Source organism: Phodopus roborovskii, unplaced genomic scaffold, assembly GCF_943737965.1.
Source record: "Phodopus roborovskii unplaced genomic scaffold, PHOROB, whole genome shotgun sequence".
Taxonomy (NCBI): domain Eukaryota; kingdom Metazoa; phylum Chordata; class Mammalia; order Rodentia; family Cricetidae; genus Phodopus; species Phodopus roborovskii.
In genome coordinates, this window is record NW_026126511.1 from 13,790,961 (window position 1) to 13,797,083 (window position 6,123).

Consider the following 6,123-nt stretch of genomic DNA (forward strand, 5'->3'; position numbering starts at 1 on the left):
TGCAAGACCCAAACAGAACACTAAACAAATAGGACCTAGGACCACAAAAAGAAAATTTCTGTGATGTAATAATCAAAGTACTAAATGTACAAAAAAAAAAAAAGAAAGTATATTAAAATAAGCAGTAAAAAAATGGGCCCATTAGAATAACACCAGAGTTACAGCTGGGAGTCTGAAAGCCAGAAGATGTTGGACAATGTGCTACAAACTCTGTACAACCACAGATGCCAGCCCACACTACAATATGTGCCAAAACTATCAGTAATAATCAAAAGGAATGCTTCATGATAAAAATAATGAATTTATGACACCAACTTAACTTGATACAGGAAATTAGGAAGAAAATTTAGAGACCCAGACATAACTCTATACAACTATGGACACCTGATGGCTGACAAAGAAGCCAAGAATGCACACTGGAAAAAAGACAGCATCTTCAACAAATGGCACTGGTAAAACTGAATGGTAGCATGTAGAAAAACCCAGATAGATTCGTACTTATCTCTCTGCACAACACTCAATCCCAAATAGTTCAAAGACCTCAACATAACACCAAATACATGAAAATCAATGTGGCAATTTCTCAGGATGATGGGAATTAATCTATATCAAGAATGCTTCTTCCTATCATAGATACAACCATATGTATTGTTTCATAGCCCAGGAAGCCGAGTGATGGACAACTTTAATCCCAGCACTCAGGAGGCATAGGCAGGTGGATCTCTTTGGGTTCAAGGCTACTCTGGTTTACAGAGCAAGTTCCAGTAAGCCAGAGTTATAACACATTGGTTTCATTGGTCTTGATCGTTATGACTAGTGTTAAATGGAATCTCAAACTGGTCAGTTAAAAAGAAAATGAGTAAAACTACACATTTGTTTCTCCAGCTTTCTAGTTTATATTTATTAATGTAGCTTCACCATAAAATTCATAAGAAAATAAGCTCTTCTAAACAAATGCTGCAAAAAAATACATAAATTATTTTTGACTCATGTCCTCAACTTAAGAAAATTTACTACTCTCTCTTACTCACCCCCAGCAGTTCATGAGCTTTAAGGACAAAGATCTCTGAATCCCAAAACGTCAAGGGATTATTTTTGTATGCTAAAAGATTCAATTCATGCCTCTTAAAAGCGTAGAACTTGTTTGCCTCTAAGGCTGAATGCATTTTGGAATAGCTTTGCATTCGCTACAAATAACCACCTCTTCACACCCTAGCAACCAGTCTCTGTTTGAGTACAAGTTTTTTTTCAAGAATTTCTTTCACTGACTTTTCGCCTTCTCTGCACCTACCAAATGCCCTAGCATCACAATTTTAGGAAGGACGGGACAGAGGGCAAAAGGGAGCAAGGAAGGAGACTTTATAAATCAGACAACCTCGCTGCTCCATGGATGAAAAATATAGAAGAGCAAAATCTATGTTTTCTTACCTGCTTACTATGTATGCTTGGCAATGTAATCATTCAGTAAACAGCAGAGTTATTGGTTATAAACGCTCCCCTGAGCCTTCCTGAAAATTTGTGCCTTTTCTGTGCATAAAGAGAAAAGAGGGGGAGAGTTTCTGAGAATGCGCCACCTGTACGCCCCTGTCGGAGTGTTGCTATAGCAACCAAAGCTCTTGCTATCTGAGAAAAGACAGCTGCCTTTATTTCCATCTGCATGCAATGCTGAGTGAAAGACAAGGGAAAGATGCAGTAATATTGATCATTTCATTATTTTACATTTTGAATTGCCCTGTGCTGGCTCTAAGCCACGGTTCTAATATCCCTGACGAGTATTCAAGCCCTTCAATGTTGCAATATTTCATTTCCATTAATTAAATAATTAGAACACATGATATAACATTTGGCTGAATTTGTTCATTGAAAAAACAGTGATTAATTTATATAATGATGCCTGTGTTATTCTGCAGTGTACTGACAAAAGTAGTGTTTAACTTTTCTTAATAGGAATGGATATGGTAGTGTTTAAATTTTTTTTAGTAAGAGTGGATACAACCAAAAAAAATTGAAAAATGGTGAAAACCAGAAAAGGACTCAAAAGTGTTCTGTAGGTTTTTTAGCTGGATGTGGTTGTGAGGTTATCTGTTTGCAATGTATCTCCCCCTGTGAGTCCTCTCCAAAATAGACAACGACATACTATTTCAATGTTTAAATAACAAGGAAAAAAAAAGCTGCAAGAAGAGAAAACGGCAGAAAAGAGATAACAAAATGGCCTTGAACTCTGTCTTCTTGCCCCAACCTCTGAAGTGACAGAATTAGATAGACTTCTGCGCCACCATGAACACAGATTAGGAAACACTAGATCATAGGATGCCCTTAGTGAAGGAAGTTGAGGATAAGACAACAGTACTTTTAAGATTAAATTTTGCTAATGTGTTACTTTTTGCCTATAAGCGGTAAGCTGCATGCATTTAACCTTTAGCCTATACGCTATTCTGATTCTGATAATCCAAAAGTCTGTTCCCAGATTGGACAGAATTAGTAAATGTCCCTGCAAAATCAACTCTCTTGGCCCCTTTTTCTCTATAAGGAAAAATTGAGCAATCTTTTCAATTCACAGTACTTTGCAACTGTTTCTATTTTCAAATCCATCAATAATTAACCTGTACCCTATTATGTACAGAATAGCACACCGTAGTGACAATGGCAAATACTAGATCAATCCATTAAAATGACCCTGGCTTTCTGGAGCCCATTCCTTATGGAGAGACACCAGCTCAGCCTAGGTACATGAGGGAGAGCCTTGGTCCTCCCCAAATGATGTGACAGACTTTGGTGATTCCCCATGGGAGGCCTCACCCTCTCTGAGGAGTGGATGGGGGAGGAGGTGGAGGGGGGAATGGAAAGGTGGGAGAGAGGGAACTGGGATTGGTATGTAAAATAAGATTGTTTTAAAATAAATATTATTTAAAAAATGGCTCTGACTCCATCTAACAGTATCTCAAACAGGAGATACATGTTGAGAACAGATGTCCAGCACAGGCGAAACTCGGGAATATTCATTGCCATGTATTTCACACTTTCACATGTCTCAGCTACCTAGCTTAGTTATAAACATTTTCAGTGTAATGCACATGTAATGCTACTGATATGATATTGGAACAAATACTTTCGTTTGTCCAATGCGTTTCCCAAAGGGCAGCTTTAGGGAGGATGGAAACTAGCTGTAACACAGCAGCTATGTAAGGCGCACTGAAGGTTTAGAGCTGCAGCCATTGGAGGTTAAACAGTGTAAATGCCCAGCTCCACAAGAAATGGTTCTTGGAGGACCATGTTTCTTGGCGTTGTAGTTTATTCACATACAAAGATGTTCCTCTATCCCAGAATATTTGAATATTCATTTACATGTTATAATTGATTGTATACAATAAACTAAAAATTATGTGGCATACACACCATGCTTATGGCCTCAAAGTTCATGACCCTGGTCATATAGTTTTGAGACACTGGAATTCATCTGTCTTTTCTTGGAAATAATTACAATTTGGCTGTATTATATCACATATGGTATCCTTAAAGAGCTAAGCAATGTTAGTCACCTGTTTTATATTATACTTGCATTACTTAGTACATAAAATATTTTACAGTTCATATTTTGTTATGACTATTGAAAAGCTATGCCTACCATGTTTACTGCTGTAATCCAGGAGTATTCCATGAGCATTCCAGAATCCCCTTGGGAATTCCTCACATTGACATGGCATTCTGAACTGCCAGGATCTACATTTGGATATGTATGATTTTGCTACAAAAAAATGTTGAAGTCCATGCAGCCAAGCCATTCTTTTGGCTGCTCATCAGAGGATCTGTGGATTGTGTGCTTCTATTCTAGTGCTGGAACTGTTTACCTTTTAAAGAATATAAGGAAATAAACTCAAGCTGCCTTTCAAACTATTACTTTCAGAGGGAAGGAAGACATTTAGCAAAACTGGTGATGGGCTATTTAACAGTTGTATTAAGAGGCATATCATCATCTACTGCAAAGAAAACGTTTAAAAGTTATCAGAAAGCCTTCCTAAAGATAGCATTGCCTTTCTGAAAAGTCCACTGAACTCCTGTTCTATTGGTCAGCATTGCCTCAAGAAAGGCTAATCTAGACATTTCTCTTTCTGACTGGAAACAAGTTAGATCACTGCAACTATCGTCTTAGTTGCTTTAATAATTTTGGGTGAGAACGGATCTGAAAGATATCCAGTTAATTTGGTTTGAACTGACTAAAAGCCTAGTGTAGTGAGATATCCACCCCACCCACACCTGTTGTACTGACACACCCATTGGTGTGTGGGGCAGGTGTGGGCGTGGCCGGTGGAGTCTAGGTCTGGGTCCTGACCCTGATGCTCTCGCTTACTTCCAGTTCAGAGACAAGAGAAGATGGGAGGACATCCATGGAACTCAGTCGTCTGTTTCTTGTGTAAGTAAATTCTCCCTGAATAAACCTCTATCAGCCTGTATGTTGTCTCAGAATCTTATTACCCACTTTAGCCTAGTTCTAAGATTTCAACATTCTTACATGTGCGCATGTGACCATATGCTACTAGGATGAATAAAGAATCTATGTCTGTACCTTCACCTGCTTTTGATGTGGTAGCATTAATTCTCTCTCCCCCTGTTCCTGTAAGAGTGGTATCAAATTAGTATATGTTTAAGTAATAATCAGAGTTTTGAGAGCTTGATTGAAGCTACTCATATATCCTTGGAAGAAGACCCATCCTCCACTATCTGAGAAGGTAGTCCTCTTTGACCAACTCCACAGCTTAGGGAGCAGTGATGGAGGAAGGGGACACTTTCGTGGCCAGATTGGCCGAATCAACCCTGCTGATCAATGGTATGACAGATGTTACAGCCTGAGGAAGATACCTAGGAAACTTATTGAATAAGAAGTTAATCTGGTGCCTACTTAGAGCCTTCACCCCTTTGGACTAGTATTCATGGGACTGAAAGGTACTCTGTACACTACCAAATGAAAACATTCACCCAGCTAGTTACCCTCAATCTATACTGATGACCTGACTGCAATAGTCACTAGGCAATGATGGCACAAAGCTGGTGGCAGTAACCAACCAACCAACACAACCAGATTACACAACAACTCCATGAGATGGAGCCCATACCCAACACTGCTCAGGTGGCCAAGAACCTGAGACCAAATGAGCCAGGGACCTAGGAGAACACCAAGTACTTCTGCTCTGCTAAAGAAACATACCCATAAAATGACTCCCAACAACATTCAGCTATACTCATAGATCAGAACCTTGCTCAGCCATCATCAGAGAAGCTTCCTCCTAGTGTAGATGGAAACAAATGCAAAGACCCACAACCAGACAGTGTGTAGAGAGTGAAACACCTTGGAATCCTCAGCCCTAAATGAATGTCTCCTCAATTCCCTGCTTTGGGGACCTCTGCAGAAAAGGAGGCAGGAAGACTGTACAAAGCAAAGGGAATGGAAGATAACAAGGACACAAGACCTTCCAAACACAGCAGAACTTACATGCATATGAACTTACAAAGACTGCTGCAGCATGCACAGTCCACATGGGTCTGAGCCACACCATGCCTTAGCACTCAGAAGTAAGCACAACTCAAGAGGCAGACAATAGATAGATAGATAGATAGATAGATAGATAGATAGATAGATAGATAGGTGATAGATGAGTAGATAGATATAATCTTGAAATTAAAAACAAATGTTGACCCTGAGGCTCCTGGAAAGTCTTTTTACTGTATTTATTCCAAATAAGGCTACAGATGCTAACTATGTCAGACAATCCCTGAAACTATCACTAACTATCAATTACAATGCCCAGAGATTTTGAATAACCAAATGTTAGTATTAGTTGGGAGCTATATTAATTTTCTTCACAATATTCTTCTGTGTTTTTCTTATTTTTCATTAAAAGAAGTAGTTATATAAAGAAAAAAATCCACATTTAAATTGGGGTAAATATCATCTGACTTCAAACCCATAATAGATCATATGGAAATAAATATTTGGAAAGGCAAAGAATGATTTTTTTGGAAATCTGCCTACAATGTCATAATCTACTTAGGGTGATCACCATCTTCATTGAGATTGGACTTGTTATTCTTTAATTTGTTCCGTTTAATCCTTTCCCACCTGTCATT